The 22,191-nt window shown below is 42.7% G+C and overlaps 3 long non-coding RNA genes across 3 annotated transcripts in view; 2 read left to right on the plus strand and 1 right to left on the minus strand.

The window, feature by feature from the left end:
* Positions 1–6,708, plus strand: part of LOC143683699 (uncharacterized) — a 100,905-nt gene extending 94,197 nt beyond the window's left edge. The window contains exon 6 of the long non-coding RNA XR_013175616.1: positions 6,257–6,708. This is a non-coding gene — a long non-coding RNA (uncharacterized LOC143683699). The remainder of the gene's footprint in view (positions 1–6,256) is intronic.
* LOC143683700 (uncharacterized) lies at positions 341–11,396 on the minus strand. The gene is made up of 3 exons (XR_013175619.1): positions 11,218–11,396; positions 10,662–10,801; positions 341–480 (listed from the first exon to the last, which is right to left on the minus strand). It is a non-coding gene; the product is annotated as an uncharacterized LOC143683700 (long non-coding RNA).
* A 1,022-nt stretch (positions 11,397–12,418) lies between these two features.
* LOC143683698 (uncharacterized) lies at positions 12,419–20,845 on the plus strand. Its single transcript, XR_013175615.1, has 3 exons — positions 12,419–13,323; positions 14,483–14,664; positions 14,879–20,845. It is a non-coding gene; the product is annotated as an uncharacterized LOC143683698 (long non-coding RNA).
* The last annotated feature ends 1,346 nt before the right edge of the window (positions 20,846–22,191 follow it).

Genomic DNA, 22,191 nt, shown 5'->3' on the forward strand with positions numbered 1-22,191 from the left:
GCCTTGCACCCATGTGTCCAGCCATTCAGGAAGAAGGGAAAAGTGAATTTTGTTGGTAATCTAGTGGTCTTCATCACGCTGAACCTATACAAGGACATAGAGATTTGCGTTTTTGCAAGCCCCAGGATGAGTATGATATAGAAGTCTGGGTTTAGTGGTGAAGCATCAGAGCTTTGAAGTCAGTCAGACCTGGCTTTAAAACTAAAATCTACTCAGTGGCAGATTTCTTGCCTGCCATGTGGGAGACACGGGTTCAATTCCCGGTGCTTGCTCATGCAAACAAACAAACAAACAAGCAAACAAACAAACAAAAAACTGAAATATACCATTTATCAGCTGGGTGACATCTGAACTTCTGTTTCCTTGTATACAAGAATGAGGAAAACAGTAATTCCTAAAGTATTCCCAGGTACTAGTTGGGTAGATTTGATAATGGCCCTCATGGAACATACCAGCACAAAGCTTGGAACACAGCAAGATCTTTAACAAAAGAAGAAGGAAAGAAAGAGAGAAAAAAAATTATTGTATCAAGTATTCATTTCTGCCTTTTAAAATCAACCCATCAATATATTCAGTCACTATGCTTATACTATCTCTTCTTGCCCTCACATCAACTCTAAACTAATTTCCATTTAACAGATGAAGAAACAAACTCAGAGAAGTAAGTAAACCCCAAATGCTGAACAGAAAAGTCTTGCTGGTGTTTAAATTTGAGCCAAGATACATTTCTGGTGGTGTTTGATTACAAATGCTGCATTAAAAAAATACCAAGAGGAGCCATTACTGGTTCTTGAACAAGGAAGTAATGCAAGAACTTTGTTCTAGAAAGAAATCTGAGAGCGCTGTTACGAGATGTGTGGAAGAGGGGAAAACTAGAGGCAGGGCGACCAGTTTAGGAATAAGGTAAGGGGATTCTAAACTAGGCTAATTGAAGTGAGAGGCTAGTTGCATACCTGCCTCCTCTTCTGTAAATACTTACCTACAGGGAGACAAACCCACAAACAGCTATCTCATTCTTTGCTTGAGCAGGCACTTGCAAAACTGGCCAACCAATTCTGCCACTCATCATGGATATGACATACAGTGTTTCCCGTGAGTTCAAGACCCTGTTAGGTGTTTTTTGTGTGTGTCAATTTACCCATTTGGAAAACGAGGATTACAATACAGTTATGGCTATCTCATGGAGATTATGTAAGGAAATACATGGGAATATATATTTTTATTAGAGAAGTTGTAGATTTATAACTATATCATGCATGTAACACAGAGTTCCCATATAACTCCCTCCCAGTAGTCTTCCCTATGAGTAAAACCTTGCATTAGTGTGGTAACTTGTTATAATTGATGAAACAACATTATTATAATTATATCATTAACTATAGTCCAACCTACGGTTAAATTTTTAAAATTCTTAACATGCATATAACCTAAAATTTCTCCTTTTAGCCAAATTCAACTATATAATTCAGTGGAATTAATTATATCCACAATGTTGGGCTACCATCACCCCCATCCATTACCAAAACTTTTCTATCACCCCAAGCAGAAATTCTGTACTAATTGAGCATTAATTCCCCATTTTGCACCCCAACTCCAGCCTCTGGTAACTGATATTCTGGTTTCTGACTCCATGAATTTGTTTATTCTCATTGTTTCTTATCAGTAAGATTATACAATATTTGTACTTTTGTGTCTGGTTTATTATGATGTCTTCAAGGTTCATCCATGCTGTTGCATGTGTCAGGACCTCTTTCCTTTTTAGGGCTGCATAATGCTCTATTATATGTATAAACTACATCTTATTTATCTGCTTATTTGTTGATGGGCACTTGGGTTGTTTCCATCTTTTGACAGTTGTAAATAATGTGTGAAAATATCTGTTTGAGTTCCTCCTTTCAATTCTTTTGGGTATATACCCAGAAGTGAGAATGCTGGGAAAGTTGATAATCCTCTATTTAACCTTCTGAGGAACTGCCAAATGTCCTGCAAAGTTTTCACAGTGGACACTCCCAACGACAAGGAGTGAGTTTTCCTATGTCTTCACATCATCTCCCACACTTGTTATTTTCCATTTTAAAAACAGTATCCCTTTTAGTGGGGTGAAATGGTATTTCGTTGTGAATTTCATGTGCATTTCCCTGGTGGCTACTGATGTTGAGCATCTTGTCATGTGCTTATGTTGTATATCTTCCTTGGAGAAATATCTATTCATGTCTTTTGTCCATTTTTAAATTGAGTTGTTTGTCTTTTTTGTTGTTGAATTGTAGAATTTCTTTGAATATTCTGAACCTCAGACCCCATTATTAGATATGTGGTTTCCAAATATTTCTCCCATTCCATAGTTTGTCTTTTACTTTCATGATGAAGCCCTTTGATGTACAAAAGTTTAAAATTTTGATGCATTCCCATTTATCTGTTTCTTTTTCTTTTGTTGCTCATTCTTTGGTGTAAAGTCTAAGGAAGTGTCGCCTTAAAACAAGGCCCTAAAGACACAAAATCAGACAATAGGAAGCACTCATTTAGACTTCAATTTTGTGATTGATTCTTTGAGCCTTAATTTTGTAAATTAAAAATTTTAGCTATTAAGGGATGAGGTAGTAGAAGGACATTATTAGATTTCTTGTTGTTGTTTCCATGGTGGCCAATTCTCAGGCATCAACCACTGACTGAAATACAGATAAACAAGAAAATGATTGCGAAATGCTTAGCACAGTGCAATCAGTAAAAAACACTAAAAAAGCAGTAAAAAGCACTGTATATGAGATCGACAGCATTGACTCTATAAAAGCAGCATAGACACAGATGCTCTCCGTCAAGGGCATCATGGGAAATTCCCTCCTCCTTTGGAATGCTTCAGCTTGAACATTCTGAGATAAACTTTAAGGGATGGGACTTAGACAAGGATTTATGGGTCTGCCTTATTTTCAACCAGCTATATAATGGGGCTTCACCCATTCTAGTTCTTTTGTGTCTTATTTAAGACATTGTTGCCCACTTCAAGTTCAAGATTTTCTTCTTTATTATTTTCTAGAAGCTTTATCATGTTTCCTTTCACTTTTGGTTTTACAACCCACCTGGAATTGATTTTTGTGTGTAGTATGTGGTAGAGATCCAGATTTAATTTTTTCCATATGGATATCAAATTGATCTAGCACCATTTTAAAAAACAGCCCCCTTTCTCCATTGCTTGCCAGTGAACCTTTATTATAAATTAATTGTCTTTTTATGTACAAGTCTGTTTCTGAGCTCTCTACACTGTTATACAGGTCTGTTTATGTTTCCTTTATCAAGCCTTGCTCTCAATTACTCTGGCTTTATAATACATCCTGTTATGCTGTATTGAAAGTTATCTGATTTTTGTTCTTCTCATGATAACCTTGGCTTTTTGGTTTTCCATATATGTTTTAGAACAAACTCATGAATTTATACCAAAAACAAAAACTTGCCCTTGTTTTGATTATGCTTAGATTCAGTCTGTAGATCAGTTTGGGGAGGAATGACATCTTTACACTGACCTGGGAAAAACCACTCCCACTGCCCAGCCCTTGGTACACCACTGGACCTCATCCTGCCAATTTGTTTCACTTGTGCAAGCCTTGATTGGGAAGTGACAATGTGGGCAAGCATATATTAGTGGAATCTGCCTTTGGGCAAGCATGGTGGTAGACATCCCCAGCTTCTCAGGGGCAGCAGTGGAGGACCGGTGGTGTAATCCCTGATCAAGATTCCTTGACTCTCATAGAGCTGCAGGAACTTTTTTTGTTTTCATTTTTAAACAGTTTTGTTCACACAGCTTACAATCCAACTTAAGTGAAAAATCAACAATTCTGGTATAATCACATAGCTATGCGGTCACCGCTGCCATCCACATGAGGACATTTCCATTTCTTCTGCACAGAATCCCATAACCCTCTCCTATATCCCCTGCTTACTGACATTTAGCTTTAGCTTATTGGCTTTGTTACATTAAATGGAAGCATATTAGTGTTACTGTTAATGGTAGACCCTAGTAAGCGTTGATAATATTTTTGTCATATATCATCCCATTTTCAACACCGTGCAATGTTGACATTCATTTGTTCTCTCTCATACAAAAACATTCCATTTGTACATTTAATCACCATCATTGCTCAATCTAGACATTGCTAAGTTATACCATCACTGTTCTTATCCTCTGTCTTTCTTTCTTGTTCATACATGCCCTCCTCCCTCAACCATACTCACACTCAGCTGCGTTCGGTATTTACTATATTGTGCTACCATCAGGTAGTATTGTGCTATCCATTTCTGGGTCTTTACAATCAGTTCTGTTGAACACCCTGTACTCCTTCACCACCAAATGCCCAATCTCTACCCTTCTTCTATCTCCTGATAACCTGTGTTATCAACTTTAACTCTCAAAGTTTACTCATTAATGTTAATTCATATTAGTGAGGACATACTGTACTCGTTCTTTTATTTCTGGCTAATTTCACTCAGCATAATGTCCTCAAGATTAATCCATGTTATTATGCTTTATGACTTTATTCTGTTTTACAGCTGCATAATATGCCACGTTATATACATATATATATATATATATATACATACCACAGATTGTTTTAGCCACTCTTCCGTTGATGGACATTTGGGCTGTTTCTATCTCTTGGCAATCATAAATAATGCTGCTATAAACACTGGTGTGCAAATGTTCATTTGTGTCCTTGCCTTCAGTTCCTCTGAATAGATGGAATTGCTGGATCACATGGCAATTGTATACTTAGCTTCCTGAGGAACCACCGAACTGCCTTCCAGAGCGGTTGTACCATTCTCCATTCCCACCAACAGTGGATAAATGTGGCTCGTTCTCCACATCCTCTCCAGCACTTGTTATTTCTGTTGTTTGACAGTGGCCATTCTAGTAGGTGTGAGATGATATCTCATTGTGATTTTGATTTGCATTTCATTAATAGCCAGCGAGGTTGAGCATCTTTTCATATACTTTCTGAGCCGTTTGTATTCCTTCTTCAGAAAAGTGCCTTGTCTTTTGCCCATTTTTTTAAAAAATATTTTTATCGACACATCTTCACACACATACATTCCATACATGATGTAGAATCAGTGGCTCACAATCTCATCACATAGTTGTGTATTCCTCACCATGATCATTTTTTAGCACATTTGCATCAGTCTAGAAAAAAAAATAGAAAGGAAAAACTCATACATACCATACCCCTCCCTCTCACTGACCACTAACATTTCCATCTACCCAATTTATTTTATCCCTTATCCCCGCTATTTATTTATTTTTTATCCACACTTTTTTACTCATCTGTCCATACCCTGGATCAAAGGAGCATCAGACACAAGGTTTCACAATCACAGTCACCTTGTAAAACTTGCATCTTTATATAGTCATCTTTGCAGGAACTTCTTGAAATCATTTAAAAATGCCTTTTAAATTTAGATTTGTACTTTGACACAAAGGACCCTAATGAATGTGATTGTAATCATTATTATTATTTTTAGCCATGCCTCCTCCGACCAGTTTTACACGCTGCCATTCCTGCCCACTGCATGCTAACCCAGGCTTCTAGAACCCGAAATCCTGCCCAGCTCACATATACCAGACACCTGCTTATCCGGAGCCAAGGATTAGACAAATAACAGTTAGGATTCTGGATTGTCAAGCTGAAGAGTAATGGATGGTGTCTCCATTTGTAGTGGCCCCACATTAGGAATAACTCTGAGTGTTCGGGAGACATCCAGCTCCCTCCATTTGGCAAGAATCAGGTGACGTCATGTGGAGGGAACCAGCACACTGCTTGCTAAAGGGCCAATCAAGCATGCCATGGACGCAGGGAATCAGCGAGGCCTTCCCTATGAAGGCAAGGTCCTCGTCCAGGGTCCCATTAGTAATGCCACTGTTCGCAATCATAATAAAAATAAAAGTAATAGGAAAACCACGTAGAGGCAATTCCACTGCCTACTGGATTTTTAATTTTCTTGAGGATGCCAGAGGCAATCTTGAGCCCATTACGTCTAAATGAGGCACATTATAAAAGGCTTTCAAAGTCCAAACTGCTTGCAGTCATTAATTAGCCAGACTTCCAAATAGGCTCAGAAGATTAAGCTTGGGTATGGTCTCTGGTCTCCAGAATGGGGCTGCGGTATGCAGAGAAGTCAGATATCGCTGGTTCAGACATTACTGGCCTGGTGTTCTCTCTTATCACAGTTCTAATTAGATGCTGCCTTATTATTTTTATTCTTCTGGCAGGTGGAGAGAGGTGGTATATGACATAACCGAGCACCTAATCAGAGTGCTCTGCTCTTTTCTGCTGGGCTATAGGCAACTCGAGTACAGGGGTGGATGGTGAGTTATTTGTTCCTGCCTCCACAGCGTCTTGCGTACCATACATCTATCAGCCAGCGTCCTTGGTGGCAAATGTCAGATACCCAATTTTGGCTGCCTTCAACTAAAAGAGAATAAATGAAAAGGAAAGATACATACAGGGGTGCATGGAATGAATGAGGGCTGGAGGACCAGGCCACATAGAGATGAAGCAATAGGAATTACGGCAGACGTCCAGTGCAAGCGAGCATCCGGTTCACAGTTCCAACCATCTCCACGTCCCTCCATCCCTCCCTCAAGATCGTGAGTCCCAGGAGAGAGCGTTTGATTGATTGAATCTGAATCATTCCACCCCGGCCTTGTGGATTGCGTAGTGGGAAGGGGCGCTCATCCCAGAAGCACCCTCAGTGGGAGAGCTCCCAGAATGAAGATCAGAGTGCCAGCAGGGCGGGGGTTATATGCTGGATGCTTCCCCAGTATCAGACGTCCCTGGTCTAATACGGTCAGCAAATACTACACGATCAACAGAGGTTCGCTGCCCAGCCTCTTTCATTAGTGCCTGGGTATGGTGTGGTGCCTCCCCAAGAAGAAGGAAAGAAGGAAATGTGATTCCTTCCCCTCTCTGCCCCCTGCCCCGAGGGTAGACCAGAGAGAAAATTTTACTATGTGCCGGGAACTATGTGCTAAGCATTTCCCATACGTTAACCTCCCAACCCGTGGGGTAGGGACTGCGAGTGTCCCCATTTTACAGATGAGAAGAAGGAGGCTGACAAAGGAGAGGGGGCTTGCCCAAGGATGCACAGGGAGAAGACATTCAAACCCAGATTGGTGAGACACTTAACCATTCCACATATTTCTTCCCACTTCTGGTTTCAGACAGAACACATCCTAAAAAGATGAAAGGGTTCCCAGGTCCACAAACCCGACTAAATGAATTAACATACCTAAAAAAATAATGAAGTGTTACCAGAAGGGAGTAGTGAGCCTAAGAAGCAGAGAAAAGAGTAAGTGAGAAACAGGTTCTGACAGAGTGCATTCAGGACTGTCCAGGAGAGAGGAGGCTGTGACTGCAGGTTCTGCAGCTGCCTCCAGCTGGCAGGTGCATTTGTATAGTGGAAACCGATGGCATCAAATGGCCCTACCTCTCAGAGGGCTTGCCCCCTTGTGCTACATCTAATCGTGACATGAATTTTTCTGATGATGATTTGACCTGCAGTGTCTGTGGTCCCCTGGGAAGAAATATGCTGACCGGTGGACCTGAGCATCCACCCCCCTTGGAAGTTAGAGTTTTCATTGCAAATTAATGTCTTAGAATCCTGATCAGTCTCCCGAGGTGGGAAGTCAGTGGAGCACAGTGGACAGAAGGGTAAGAAGTTTTATAAGCAAAAGGGCTCAGGGTGGAATCCCAGCCCCCATGCCCTCACCTTCTAGCCGAAGGACCCTGAGCAAGCTCTTTGGCTCACCGTGCCTCAGTTTCCTCAGCAGTAGAATCTGACTCCTAACCCAGACTTCCTCCTCCGAGCTGGGTGGTGAGGAATAAAGGATCGGCGAGCGTGGGACACTGAACCCAGGACTGGCACAGAATAACTGTTTGACGACAGAGAGCTCCTGCGAGCATAATAATGGTAGTTATTACTGAAGTTATCATCGCCAAGTGGTCTGTCTTCAGAAATGGGAATTGTTAGGCTGAAGCTTTGTGTCTGTCCCCTCGGCAGGTACAGAGCTGACTGTAAATGAATAAACCGATGTTCTGGTTTTATTAATCAGCCTTGTGAACATGATCGATTTGAGCTCAGAGTTGATCGGAGGATTTGCTTTCCATGTGCTGAGATGTCCAGCTGCGATCCCGCAAGGTTGGGTTCTCACCCTGGAGCATTGGGTTTGGAAAGGGTTAATCGTGTGGCTACCTGGGTGAAGACCCCTCTGTCTTATTCCTGTTTGTTTGTTTAACCTTTTCTTGGGTGCACAGGTGTTGGCTCTATTATGGTTTATTAAGCTTATGTATATTTTTAAAATATTCTTTTCTATCTACTCAGCATTTTTGAATGATTTTAAAACAGAACTTTCTAGCCAGGGAGAATAGCGCGTACAAAGGTCCGGAGGCAGAAGTTGTCTTGCCAGGTTTGAGAAGGAGCGAGGAGACGAGTGGTGTAAGTGAGCAGAGAGGAGGGAGGAGCTGACTGTGTAGGACCTGTGGGTGAGGCTAAGGTTATGGATTTTCCTTGTGCACCTCCATCTGCATTTTCCTCTGGGATAGATGCCAAGAAGAGAACTTGTTTTAATAAATAACTACCCAATCACCCTCCAAAGAGGCTGGACCAAGGCACATTCCCATCAGAAGAATGCGATGCACCTGTGCTTACCTGGTTGCCGCTGGCCCAGGATGCACATGCAACCTTTTGACCAAGATAAGGTTCTGGGGTCGCCAAGGTTCTGAAGAGAGACGTGATATGATCTGCTTTAGGTTTAAGCAGGATTGCTCAGGCTGCCTTGTGGATAATAGACGGCTGCGTGGGTGGAGGTGAAGGTGGAAGGAGGGAGACCTTGAGAACCACTGCAGTGGCTTAGGTGGAGAGGCAGCAGCAGTGCAGGTGGGAGAAGGAAGTAATGAGATTCTGGGTATCTTCTGCAAGTTTGTCCAGCAGGATGTGCTGATGGCTCGGCTGTGGGGTGGGAGAGGAAGCGACCAGGCAAGGATGGCTTCAGAGTTTAGGTCTGAGCAGCCTGGAGGATGTGGGTGCTGTTTAGTGAGGTGGAGGACACCGGACAGGGTCCCAGGTGGACATGTCGAATGGACAGTTGTGTGCATAGGTGAGTCTGGAGTTTTGCAAGACAGGTTGTGTTTATTTCTATAGAACAGGGTTTCTTAGTCTTGGCACTATGGACATTTTGAGCCTGGTCATTCTTTGTTGTGGGGATCTGTCCCATGCAATGTGGAGTGTTTGGTAGCACCTTTGGCCTCTGCCTCCTAGATGCCAGTAGCACCCTAAGTCATTACAATAAAAGTGTCTCCACCCTTTCCAGCTGTCGTCTAGGGCGCAAAATCATGCTGGCTTAAGAACCACTGCTATAGAAAAGCTCTCAGCAGCCTATAATTAGTAAGACATGAAATTTTTCTTTTCCCTTTCCTGCAAGGATTCCTGTTTTCTTATTGTTTCAATGAAAGTTTTCACTAGAAGCCCCTTCTTTCATTTATTGACACCGGGTCCTCTTCATGTGCTTCAGTGTTTATTGTGTCTCCCCACTCTAGACTGTAAATGCTACAAAGGCCAAGATTGACTTGTCTATTTCCAAATGTAGCCCTGATGCCTAGAACAGTGCCTGGCACATGCTGGTTGTTGAATGACTACATGAATTAATCATTGCTACTGTTTATTAAATATGTTTTATGAGACAAGAGCTTTTCATATATTATCTATTCAATCCTCATAAAAACTCTCTAAGAGTATTCATTATTGGTTCTGTTGTTTTATTTGAGGAATCAGAACTCAGAGAGGTTAAATACCTCATCCAAAATATGTAGTTGGAAAGTCACAGATCTGGGATTAGATCTAACTCTTAAATCATTGACATTTTCAGTGCCTATGCGCTTCTGCATTTTCTCCCCACCCAATAATGGGGTTAGTTTTTGTGATCCTTGACAAAGCCATTTTGTGACCGTCAATCCCTGGGACCCGAGCCAAGCAAGTGGGTCACCTGTGAATTGACTGGTTTGGGTATTAGTGGAACCTGCATTGTGGAATAAAAGGAGCCCTGTAACTTTGAGTCCCAAAGTTACGAAGGCTTAGCAGAGAGAAGTTGGGCAAGATATGTCATCTCTTTGAGCCTTGTTGTCTTCATCTGTCAAAAGGGGTGCAGAGGACTGACTCAAGTTTGTCATGAAAGTCGAATAGGACAATGCAGGTGCGAACGGTTCTGAACTACAGAATGCTGCAGCGGGGGAAACTACTGGGCATTTCCTGCCTGGCTTATTTCAGGCTTATCTGCATCTAATTCAGAGAGGCTCTTTTGACTAATCCAGTTTTAAAAGCATTATTACTACTGTTTTATTACATAATTAATACATGGCTGCATTCTTTTTAACAAAGTAAATCAAAACAAATAAGTCTAAAGCCTCCTTTGTCTATGACCTCAGTGTTTGTCCTTTTCTTATCTTCTCCCTCTGGAATGCATGCTTCTATGCCTTTCTCTGTATCATAATATGGGTAGTCATAGAAAACCTAGTACTGCTTCACTGTGTAGGTATATCTTTTTAGAAATAGCAATCATATTGTCTGTATTATTTTGCAACTTTTTTTTTCATTCAAAAGACAAAAAATGAGTTTTGTACCTTGAGAATCAACAGGGCATCTGGAACTGGACAGCCTGGGTTGGCACCCTGGTGTACTTGTGTGGTCCTGGCCAGGTTATTTAACATCTTGGTAGCTTGGTTGTCCTGTGGGTGTGATTAGAGGCTCTCCCCAATGGTTGCTGTGAGGATTAAATGGTTGAATGTGTGTGAGGTGCTTAGGGGACAATAGTTTGGTACATCATGACCCTTGGGGAAGTCTGCCCGAGTATCATCACCCCTCTGGGTTGGCACTGAGTCCTTTTCCTGCTGCATAGCATTCCACAGTGTGAATACTCCCCTGCAAATGGACATTAGGTCATTTTTCACTTTTTGCCTGGTACAAGCGACTCAGTGTTGTAAATCTTGTAACCCTCCTTGTGTGCCTCCATCTGCATTTTTTTCCTCTAGGATAGATGCCAAGAAGACAAACAACTGTATCCTAGGGTACACACTTTATAAAGTTTTCATACACACTGCTAAACCGTCCTCCAAAGAGATGGACCCAGTGGAGCCCCCCCTGCCCCCACCCAGGAGGATCTGCTGAACCAGTACTTACCTGCTTGAATCTGCCTTTGGGGATAAACCGTACCTCCTTCTCCCTCATTAAGCCACATCTATTTTCAAACCTCAGCCGACATCCCTGGCGCTGCCCCTCTTCATTATGCCATCTCTGCATCCTCGAGCAGATCCTCCTTGCCATTGTTTTCCTTGCTGACTCTTATCTAATGAGGCCAAGTGCTTTTAGAATCCTGGGTAATAATGGCAGACAATGCACAGAATGGAACGTGGAATTGGAGGTTCTGAATTTAGCTTGTCGGAGGAGTCTTTGGCGTGATTTCAGCCTGAAATGGAGCACTTTGCACTCAGCTTAAATTGCCTCCGTCGCACCTGGCAGGCGAGTGTGCAGCTTGGCCCAGGCAGGCTGGATGTTTCTCGGGAAGAGAACAGTTTGCCTTCCCCTGCCTTGGAAGCAGAACGCCAGCTCACCCGGGGGGAAAGGGCTTAAACCCAGCACTGGACTCGAAACTGCGCTGTCCTCTTGGACCCTGCCGATTTCAGCTAAGGGGCCTTTTCCTGGTAACCTCAGGGGAGGTAATTCCTCCACAGACAAGAAAGGGAAATTTAGGCATTTAGGGCCCAAAGTGAGCATCATAAAATCTACTTTTTTGTGTGTGTATGTGTAATATCTGCAAAACAGAGCTTAAAAGATTTTCTAAAAATCCAAATAAATACATTTTCAGCTCCCCGGAGGAGAAGAGGGAATTAAGGCTACTATATATTGTCCCTTTTCTTCTGAATGCCACATCCTTACCTTCCTCCCCTCCCCACCCTCACAATCATTGCATCAGTCAGCTATCTGCTGGACTAACTATGTTGCTCTATCTGCTCTCTCTGAGAGCTTGGAATAAATTTCTGGGATTGTGCTTTGCATTCAAATGCTAATAGGATGGCGAGGCAATGTGTTAGAGACTAAGTGTTTACATTAAAATGGAAATATGTCATCGATTTTTCAAATAAGACCCCCTATTCACTTTTAAAATATACTTCAGGAGACTAAAAACAATACAACAAAAATCACTACCTTTAAGTAATATCGACTGAGGCAGCAACTTCTTGTGAGTTATAGCCCAAACCAGATACAGAGATAAGGGTTTCCAATAATGCATCAGTACACCATTGTCTTTGTTATAATAAAAAAGGAGAATTAATTTCTTGGATAGCGGTGGGATTATTATCATTTTAGTTACTTTTTCTAATGGCAGTGATTCCTGAATAAAGAGATAGCTTCTCTTAGGGTCCCCCCCCCCCCCAAAAAAAGGTTGGTCTTTTAAAATGAATAAAATTGAGGTTCTATTAGTCATTTAATTGACCATTGCTAGATGGGTTGAGAAAAAGTGAAAAACTAGTGTTTAGGAGTTTGAGAGATGTGGGTTAGAATCCAAGCTGTGCATTTTATGGCCCCCGGTGAGCCTTAGATTTTTCACATTGGAAAATGCCACCCAGGCTGAAAGAAAGGGTGTATCACCAGAAAATGTGGGGAAGAAAACCTACTTTAGCTACTAATTAAAAATATCTCCCCATTACTGGGACGACATGATATTAATAATAAGATTAGCAGGTATTTATTGTTTATGATGCACCAGCCACCGTTCCAGATATTTAGTTGCATTAATAAAATTCTCTGTGGTGCTTTGAATTCCGTACCCCAATTTAGACAGGGTCTTCACTTAAGTTCACATTCCTGAGTGTGTAAGCCCATTGTGGAAAGAATCTCTCGAAGATACTACTTTTTATTAAGGTGTCACCCTAGTGAATGAGGCTGGGTCTTAAATCAGAGGAACCCGGAAATCAGAGGAACCCGGAAATCAGAGAAACCCGGAAATCAGAGGAACCCGGAAATCAGAGGAACCCGGAAATCAGAGAAACCGGAAATCAGAGGAACCAGAAATCAGAGGAACCCGGAAGAGAAAGGGAAGGACGTTCCCAAAGATTGCCGCAAGCTAACACCAGGACGCCACAAAGAAGTCCAACACTTCATTTTGGACCTCTTCTCACCTCCAGACCGTGAGCCAATAAATTCCCGATGTTTATGCCAGCCCATTGTGCTGTATCTGGCATAGCAGCTCAGGAAAATGAAGACGTTACCCTAACACTTTACTATGTAAGTGTGGTAGGTACTATTATTAGACCAATGTTAAAGATAATGGTTAATTTATTCAACAAATATTTGTTGAACATGCTTGCATCTCTCAGTAAAATAGGAGTAGCTCATTTATTCATTAAAATATTTATTAAGTATCTATTCTGTACCAGGAAATGTGTTAAATTCTGAAGATACCTTGGTAAGCAAGATTAGACACAGTCTTTGCTCTCATGGAAATTAGAGTGCAGGTGGGGAAGCAGACTGTAATCAAATAATCTCAAAACTGGATTAATTGTTAAAAATTGAGCAAAGTTTATTGGACAGGGACTTACTTCTGTAAGAGCATATAGCAAAGGAATCTGCTCTTGCCTGGGGGAAGTGACCCTAAAGTGATTTTGAAGATCTAAAGAAAGTACTTTAATGAATTAATTGAAGAGGTGTCTGTGAGCAGGGGTGGGTGTGTTCCAGGATGAGAGCAGCCCTTGCAAAGGCCCCCCAGGGAAGGTCTTACAGGGGACCTTTTCCATTTCTGTCTCTTTGGTCCTGTAAAGTGTTTAAGTTCAGCGATCCCTGTTAGGACATTTTTCCAGCACTTGGCCAAGTTTTTACCAAGAGTATTGCTGTGCTTTATGGGAAAGAAAGAAAGGTGTATTATAGCTGGTGGGGACCATAACTCTCATTCTTAATAATACTCTTCTCTAAAAAAAACCTTTCCATGACTCCCAAGAAGCTGTGAGACCCAAGTGAAAGTGAGGAGAAGACTTAGTCATTTTGGATGAAGACTAAGGAATCAATATGGCAGCCCTGTTGACCACAGTGGGTTATGGGACACCTTGTGGGGAGTTGTGGTCTCAGCCGTTTGGAACCTCTGCAAGCCACGGTACACGAATGATTGAGACCCAGCCACATAAATGTCTGACCAATGTCCAGGGATCTTATTGCACCATATCAGACTTGGGCATTAGCATGTCACAATTTCAGTTCCTCCCAAGGGTGATAAGTGTGTGCGCACAGTAATGAACTAAGTTCTGCCAAATGTGTTAAACGTCCTGAGGCAAAATGAAATAGAAGTGCAAGATTTTGTAATTGTGATTATTTTGTGATTGTTACTGATACTCTATTTCTCAGCAGAACCAGGGAATATTCTTGTTAAAATGTCATGTGTTCTGCCTACAAGGTCAGCCAGCCATGGGCATTGGGGTGTTGCCAGTTAGAAGACCTTTCTCAGCTGCATGTATAAGTGTGAATGTGCCTGTGTGCATGCACTGAGCATAGAAACAATGGATAATTTATCTGATGTGGAAGAGACCTGAAAAATTGTCCCTGGAGCCTCTCTGAGAAGATTCATCTCTTTCAGGGGTAAACATGAAATTGTTTATTTTTCCCAGTAAATGCTACCAGGATAGTCTCTGTTTTACTCCTCATCCCTACCCAGCCTTCCTGCTACCTGGTTAGTCAATAATATTCCACAACTTTTCAGTCTCTTTGGATTATTAAAATAGCCCAGTCAACCACTCCATTTGTAAATTTCAATCTTGTATTTAATTTAAATTCTCCCCTTCTGTTTCTGCAGCCTTGGCTGAGCTTATGAGATGGAACTGGTCTGCTCTCTCACTGCTCCACACTTCACAGACTTGCCTGCTCCTATTTCTGTTGTGTTGAAATGGAAAGGATGAAGAAAAAGGGCATTTCTTTATGCCACTGGCCTTGTGAACTGACTCTCCTCCTCTCTGTCCGCTCTAACTGCTGTGTTAGAGCAGCCACACAACTGGGGTGTGGGCTGTCCCCTTTCTGCTAGTCGTGTCTACTCCCTGACTTGTTTTGCATGAGCTGAGTGGGTGGAAGCTCCAATAGACCTTCCTGTTAATGGATTCCATCCATACAAGTGTTTATGCTTTTGTGCCTATTGGGCCTCAAGAGGTCCTTAGTCCAGACCTATATTTATGTTAATTCCTTGGCTGAGAATTTCTGTGTCACATGGGGAGTATAAAAATCGGACTTCATACCATGATAAGTGCATGCTTGGGTTCCAGTTTCTTACAGGAGACCATACCCATTATGGTAGGTGCCCAACCCCTTATCCCTTAGGCCCACCTGAGTTTTTCTTTAGCTGCAGATGTTTCCTAGCATGCTGCTGACAGCCTCTTAGCTCAAGTGCCTGCCTCTCTCCTTTCTTCCTTGTGTGAGAGCTTTCCCTTGCACCGCAAGAGGTTGTTGGGAGTTTAAGGGAGTTAACATCTTCGGAGCAACCCCAGCCACTAGCAGATGGGAGTTGGTAGATAAGTTGGTGGATAAGTTCCCCATGCTCCATCCTCCATGGAATGATTCTCAGATGTGTTCTGCACAGTCTCCCAGAGGTCCCAGCAGGACTGAACCTCAGTTGTACATAGCAGTAACCTGTTCATTATGCACCCTTGACTGTCTTTTCTCCTTTCCCTGTCTTACTTCCATATTCTTTCATTGCACTTCTTGGATAACCTCCCAAATAAGTGGCCTGAACCCAAGTCCTTTTGGGGGACCCAGACTAAGAGATCCGTAAAGTCCCGGCAGATTGCCTGCTTGTTTTCTGCTTCCCTGGACTGGTGGGGAAGTTTTATGTTCCCTTTGAGAGACCTCATTTTATGCAGGGGTCTCACACCCAGATCCCCTCCTTGCATGGGCCCACGGCCACAACTCTTGCCTCCTTGGTGACACTAGAAATTCCAGCCCCCAGCCCCTTAGACCTATGCATGTGTCTGATATTCCCTGGATTGCATTGATCTCAGCTGGAGCCTACCCCCATAATGTTCTCTCTTCACTTCTGAGCCCCTGGGATATCCTTTTCTTGGAGTCTGGCTCTGTAGTAACTGGGTTTTTTTCTTCTAATAGTATGTATTTGTGACAAGGGGTTGTCTGCATTGGTCAGTGCACCATGGTGCCAGAAGGCTTCCTTTTTCCATCAACAATATTGTCAGACACTTATACTGACAGCAGTGAGAAAAGCAGATGGCGCTTACTTGTTAGTGGGAGAGAGGAGACCAATAGTAAACAATAAACAGGTAAATATAGAATGCATATGTCGGGTGATGATACGTGTCATGGGGAAGAATAAGCCAGAGTTACAGAGGATGGAGGAGTAGCAGGGGATGGAGGCTTGCCCTTTTATGTAGGGCAGCCAGGGGAGTCCTTAAAAACAAACTGAGATTTGAGCAGAGACATGAAAGAAATGAGAGAAGGGACAATGTGATTATGCAGAGGAAGATGGAATAGTATGCACTAAGGTTTTAAAGCAGGAGTATGTTTGGCATGTCTAAGGAGCAGCAAGGGAGGCCAGAGTGGCTGGGATGAAGGAGGAAGAGAGGACAGAAGGTCACTGGAGTCACATCAGGTAGGGCCTTATCGGCCAGGGCAAGATTTTGGGTTTATGTTTTGGTGTGATAAGGGTCTGTGAGCAGAGAAGTGACATGATCTGATCTGACTTCTGTCTTCAAAGTCTTCCTCGGGCTGCTGTGATGGAATTGGAATTCAGGGAAGTAGGTCAGGGAGGCTGGTTAGGAGTCTGTGGCAATAACCTGGGTGAGGGGGGTGGTTGCTTGAGCAAGGTAGCAGCAGTGGAGGTGTTGAAAGTGCTTCGATTCTGGAAATATTTCAAAAGGGAGAGAAGATAGGGATTGCTGATGGATCAGATGTGGGATATGATAAAAAGAGAAGAGTTGAGGATGACTCCTAGGTGTTTGGCATGAGCCATTCAGTGGATGGCTTTGCCGTTTGCTGAGATGGAGAAGACTGGTAGAAATGGGTTTGGAAGGGGCAATCAGGAATTTCAGCACCGAGCACGTTTAAGTTTGACATGTTTGTAGGCATCTGAATGATGATGTCAAGTAGTCAGTTGATCATAGGCGGTGGGGCTCAGGGGAGAAGTCACGTAGCTCATGGCCAAGTAGGAGACACAAGTAGATGCATAGGCAGATTGCGCCAAAACAGTGTGTGAAGTGCAACCGTAGGGTAATTGCAGTGGACTGGGGAAGCACATGGAAGGGGCACAGACTTACGGTGTTGGGAAATGTTGTTGGAATAAGAGATATTTAAACTGAGACCCGAAGATCAAGTAGGAGGAAACCAAGAGAAAATGTGGCCAAAGGGATAGCCCATGCAGAGCCCTAGAGGGAAGGGAGAGCATGTTCCATTCTGGAAGTAAAAGTAGTTCAGTCTCATTCAGAAAGGGCAGTGGCCAAGGGGAAGAGGCATGGGCCAGGCAGATCCTGCAGGTCCTGGGAGGCCACAACAAGGAGTTTAGACGATCTCATCAGTATCCAGTGTCAATGAAGAGTTCTAAGCAGAGTGCCGATATGTTAAGATTTATGCTTCTCCTCTAGAGACTCCTTTTTCCAGGAGTGTTTTGGGCCAGGTCCATATGAGGTCATTTCCCATGGGCCATTCTTGCCCATCCCATTAGCTCCGTTCCCACCCTTATCAGGCATGTCCCGTCTAAAGAGGTCAGACGCAGCAGAGAAGTGGCCAGGTCCAAACTGAAGGGGAGATAATCTTCATGGATAGCCTGGCTTCCTGCAGTGAACTGGATTCACCAAGTGGAGAGGCACCTGGAATTCTTCCCAGGGCAACCCAAACAGAGTCAGTTTTCTTTTTTCTTGCTCTCCATGAGTTTTCTCAAAAGCCCTCAGGCCCTGGAAGATAAGACTTAAAATTGGAGGTGCTGATGAAGATGGGGGGTGGACAGCTCATTCTAACTCACCGGGTCATGCTAAGGACTGCAGCTTGCAGGCATTTAAGTTGCGCATGTATGTTGTATCTGGAAGGATCACTAGATGTTTTCTTTTGGAAGATGGATAAATCTGTATGTGGCAGATTGAGAGCAATGGGCTGAGGCTCTGAGAACTTGATTCTTATACTTGATCTGTCATTTGCCATGAGACCTGGGGCATGTCAGTTGTCAACTCCAACCTTTTATTCCCTCCACCTTTTAAGTGAGCATATTAAATGGACAACTTAGATGAATGAACAGGAGAAGAAATAGAACACCTAACCAGCTCTGAATCTATTTAAGAAATTGAATTCATAATTAAAAACCTCTTCCTGTAGTATACGCCCACATATACAAATCCAAGCCTAGTTTATCAAATGTTTAAGGATAAAATAATACCAATATTACAAAAACTATTTTAGAAAATAGATGAGGAATTTGTTTCCAACTCATATTTTATTAGGCCAACATAAACTTGATAAGAAAACCTGATGGGACATTACAAAAGATACAAATAATAGACCAATATCCCTCACTACCATAGCTACAAAATTACTTTAAAAATATTGGCAAATAGAATTCAACAGTAGGTAAAAAGGATAAATGAGTGGTTGAGATCAGAACCATGGGTGCATTGCCTTGCCCTTTCCCAAAGCAGACATCACTAATCGATCACATTGTTTTTTCTAGCTGAATCATTTTCCACCTAGCTCTCCAGGCAGCTATTCCCAATCAATTCAAGCCAACATCTAGAGAAAATCTATTTGACATCACTGGACTAAGTGGGTCCTACCACTTAGGCTGAGATATACATAATTCTATTATCCTATTGAAATTTTGTGGTCATTTCACAGACAAGCCTTTGCTTTAGCAGGGGATAATTTACTCCAGACCATACATAGAAAAGCAAGAGTCAGTTGTTTTGAGCAATCTGCACAAATGATTATGTTAAATGCCTTTAGGAACTATGATCTGGTTTGTTCTCATTTACTGTTGAATCGCCAGCCCTCACTTATAAAGACTGGCATACAAAACACCACAAACTGTTTGTTGAATGAATAAATGAATTCTGAGGGAAGCAGACAAGTGGGCCTATCTTCCCAGGGTTGTCATGGTTACATACCACCCACTGAGTCAAGGATAACCAGCCATAAGTGATGAGACCAAGGAGTGGGGTCCAAGACAAGGGCTGCCATGTGAGGGCTGCCCATCTTTATTGTGATGGTTCGTACATGAGTAACTTCAGTCTCATCTCTCCTCTGAGTTTCAGATGCAAATATCCAGCTGCTTTCTTGATAGTTTTGCCTCAAAGACATCTCAAGCTCACATTCTGTTATAGATTGCCTTGTCTCCCCACTTGCCTTCCCCCAAATCCTGGTCCTTCTCTAGTGTTTCGAATCTCAGTGAATCCCATCTCCATCCATTCAGCTAAACAGGGCAGAAATTTAGGAGACAGTCTGATCACTTTTGTCCTCTTCTTTTAGTGCTGAAATATATCCACTTTTCTCCATGTTCACATGCCCCCCTGGTCTGGATTACCATGATCTCTCTTTGGAAGGCTGCGGAAGTCTGCTGACTAGGCTCCCTGCATCCCACTCCATCCCCCTCCACTCCATTTTGCAGCTCAAGTGGTCTGTTAAAAATGCAAAGTAGATTATTTTTTTCCTTCTTAAACCCTCTTGGTGGCTTGTCTTTGCTCTTAGGGAAAAGATCAAACTCTAAATTATCTACAAAATCTGGGTGATCTGGTTCCAAATGACCTCTTAAACTGCTTCATACTCCACTCGTCCCTCACCTTCTGTGCTTTCATCTCGCTGCCCTTTAGAACCTCCAACACAGCACGCTCCTTCTACCTTCTGTCTAGAACTCTCTTCTCCCTAATCTTTGTCTAGTTGGTGTCTGCACGCACTTCAGCATTCTTGTTACTTCCTTGGGAAAGGCTTCTCCGACTTTCTTCCTCTACTCTTTTCTCTTCAGGTTGTTACAGACTCTCAGAGAATCTGTTCCATTCCTTCATTAATCGTAACTTGTACTGAAGCACTCAGTGTGATTATTTGATTGATGCCTGATCTCCAAGTAGACTATAAACTCCATTTGATCAAGAATAAGATTTGGTTTTGCTTCCATTGTATCCCCAGGACCCAGCACCATACCTGCCACTCAGGAGACTTTAAATAAACCTTTTATGAATGATGAATGAATGAATGAATGAAGAGGGAACCCTAGTTGCATCTTGTGGCAGATCAGGGTTTCTCAACTTTGACATTCCTGACATTTTGGGTGAGGTAATGCTCAGCTGCAAGGAACCATCCTGTGTACTGTGGGACTCTGGGCATGGCATTCCTGGCCTCCAATAGCACCTCCCAAGTTGTGCCATAACCAAAAACACCTCTAGCCGTTGCCTAATGTATGGGAGAAAAAGAGGGTGGGTGAGGGGTGGCAGGAAATGAGAATCACTGTGATAGATTGCATTAACTATTCAAAATATTTTCTGTCCTTCTGTAGTTGATAGACCCATCTCTCCAAAGCCTCTTGCTGGCTTCCCTCCCTGTGGGATGAGTGCAGTTCTGTCCATGTGTATTAGTTAGATTCAGTTGTCAACTTGGCCAGGTGAGCATACCTAGTTCTGTTGCTGCGACACAAGCCAATGAATGGTACGTGAACCTCATCTGTTGCTAATTACATCTGCAGTCGGCTAGGAGGCGTGTCTGCTGCAATGAGTGACATTTGACTTAATTGGCTGGTGCTTAAATTAGAGAACGCAACGTAGCACAGCCTAAGCAGCTCAGCATTCCTCATCTCAGCCCAGGCCTTTGGAGATGCAGAAAGAAGTCACCCCGGGGAAAGTTGTTGGAACCCAGGGGCCTGGAGAGAAGACCAGCAGAGACCATCTTGTGCCTTCCACATAAGAAAGAACCTTAGTGGAAAGTTAGCTGCCTTTCCTCTGAAGAACCAACAAAATAAATCCCCTTTTATTAAAAGCCAATCCGTCTCTGGTGTGTTGCATTCCGGTAGCTAGCAAACTAGAACACCATGGATGGCAGGCTTGGCCATGTGACTTGCTTTAGCCAATGAACTGTAGACATAATGGCATGCCTGAGCAGAAACTTTAAGACCCAATATTGATTCTGCCATCACTCTTTTCCTTCTTCTCTATGACCGAAAAAGGGGCTGCCTTTTCATTCAGTTCTGGAATAAAGAACACATAGGACACAGTTGAAATCAACTCTCAGATGTCTCAGATGTGAGCAAAAAATAATTGTTTTGAGCCACTGAAACTGTAGAGTTGTCTATGGCTACCACATAACTTAGGGAAAACTGTTAAAACCCTGAAGTGGTTTGGCCAGCAAGGAATAGGGATTGATCTAGTTGGACTCTCTGTTTTAGCACATATGAATGATAACTGGGCAAAGGGAAGAAAGGTCACCCAGACTTCTGTGGTGCTTCAGGAATTTCAGACCCAGCCTGTTTGTTGAGATAGTTTTATCTTACTCATCACATCAATATGTATCCTTTCAATAATACCCATCATCAAAGGCAACCTGAGTATGCCTTTTTTTTTTTTAAGCCTGGAAGAGTGCAATAAAACAAGAATTTAAGTTTAGGCAGAGACAAACCCTTTAATTCACTGAGGTTATCCCCAGCAGCAGTTCACTGCTGACCAGTGTTCACTAGCTGTTTGCTGGGTGATTGAATGATCAGTCGGGAATCACCAAATAGTCCATGTGCTTTCCTACATTTCCCAGACTCCCTTGCAGGACGTAAGTGTTACTCATGGTTTGAGGAAGTTAAGAGAGGAAGTTCTCCATTCTTTAACTTCCCTCATTCATGGCAGGGAGTGAAGAACTCTGAAGTGGCAGAGTTATATGTTGAAGCATCTCGGATATTAGCTGCTCCACTGCAGGGGAACTGTCAGGGGAAACTGATGACCGATATTAGAATTCTCACAAATGAGAAGTGATTTTTGTCTTGCTAAGCCCTGTGGTTCTCAGTGGGGATGATTTTGCATTCGGGGAACCTTTGGCAAAACTGCCTGTTTGTGTAAAGTTTTATTGGAACACAGCCACACTCGTTTTTTTTTTTTACGTATTATCTATGGTTGCTTTTGCACTACGAGGACAGAGGTGAGTAGTCGTGACAGAGAT

The sequence above is a fragment of the Tamandua tetradactyla genome, chromosome 5, assembly GCF_023851605.1.
Source record: "Tamandua tetradactyla isolate mTamTet1 chromosome 5, mTamTet1.pri, whole genome shotgun sequence".
NCBI lineage: Eukaryota > Metazoa > Chordata > Mammalia > Pilosa > Myrmecophagidae > Tamandua > Tamandua tetradactyla.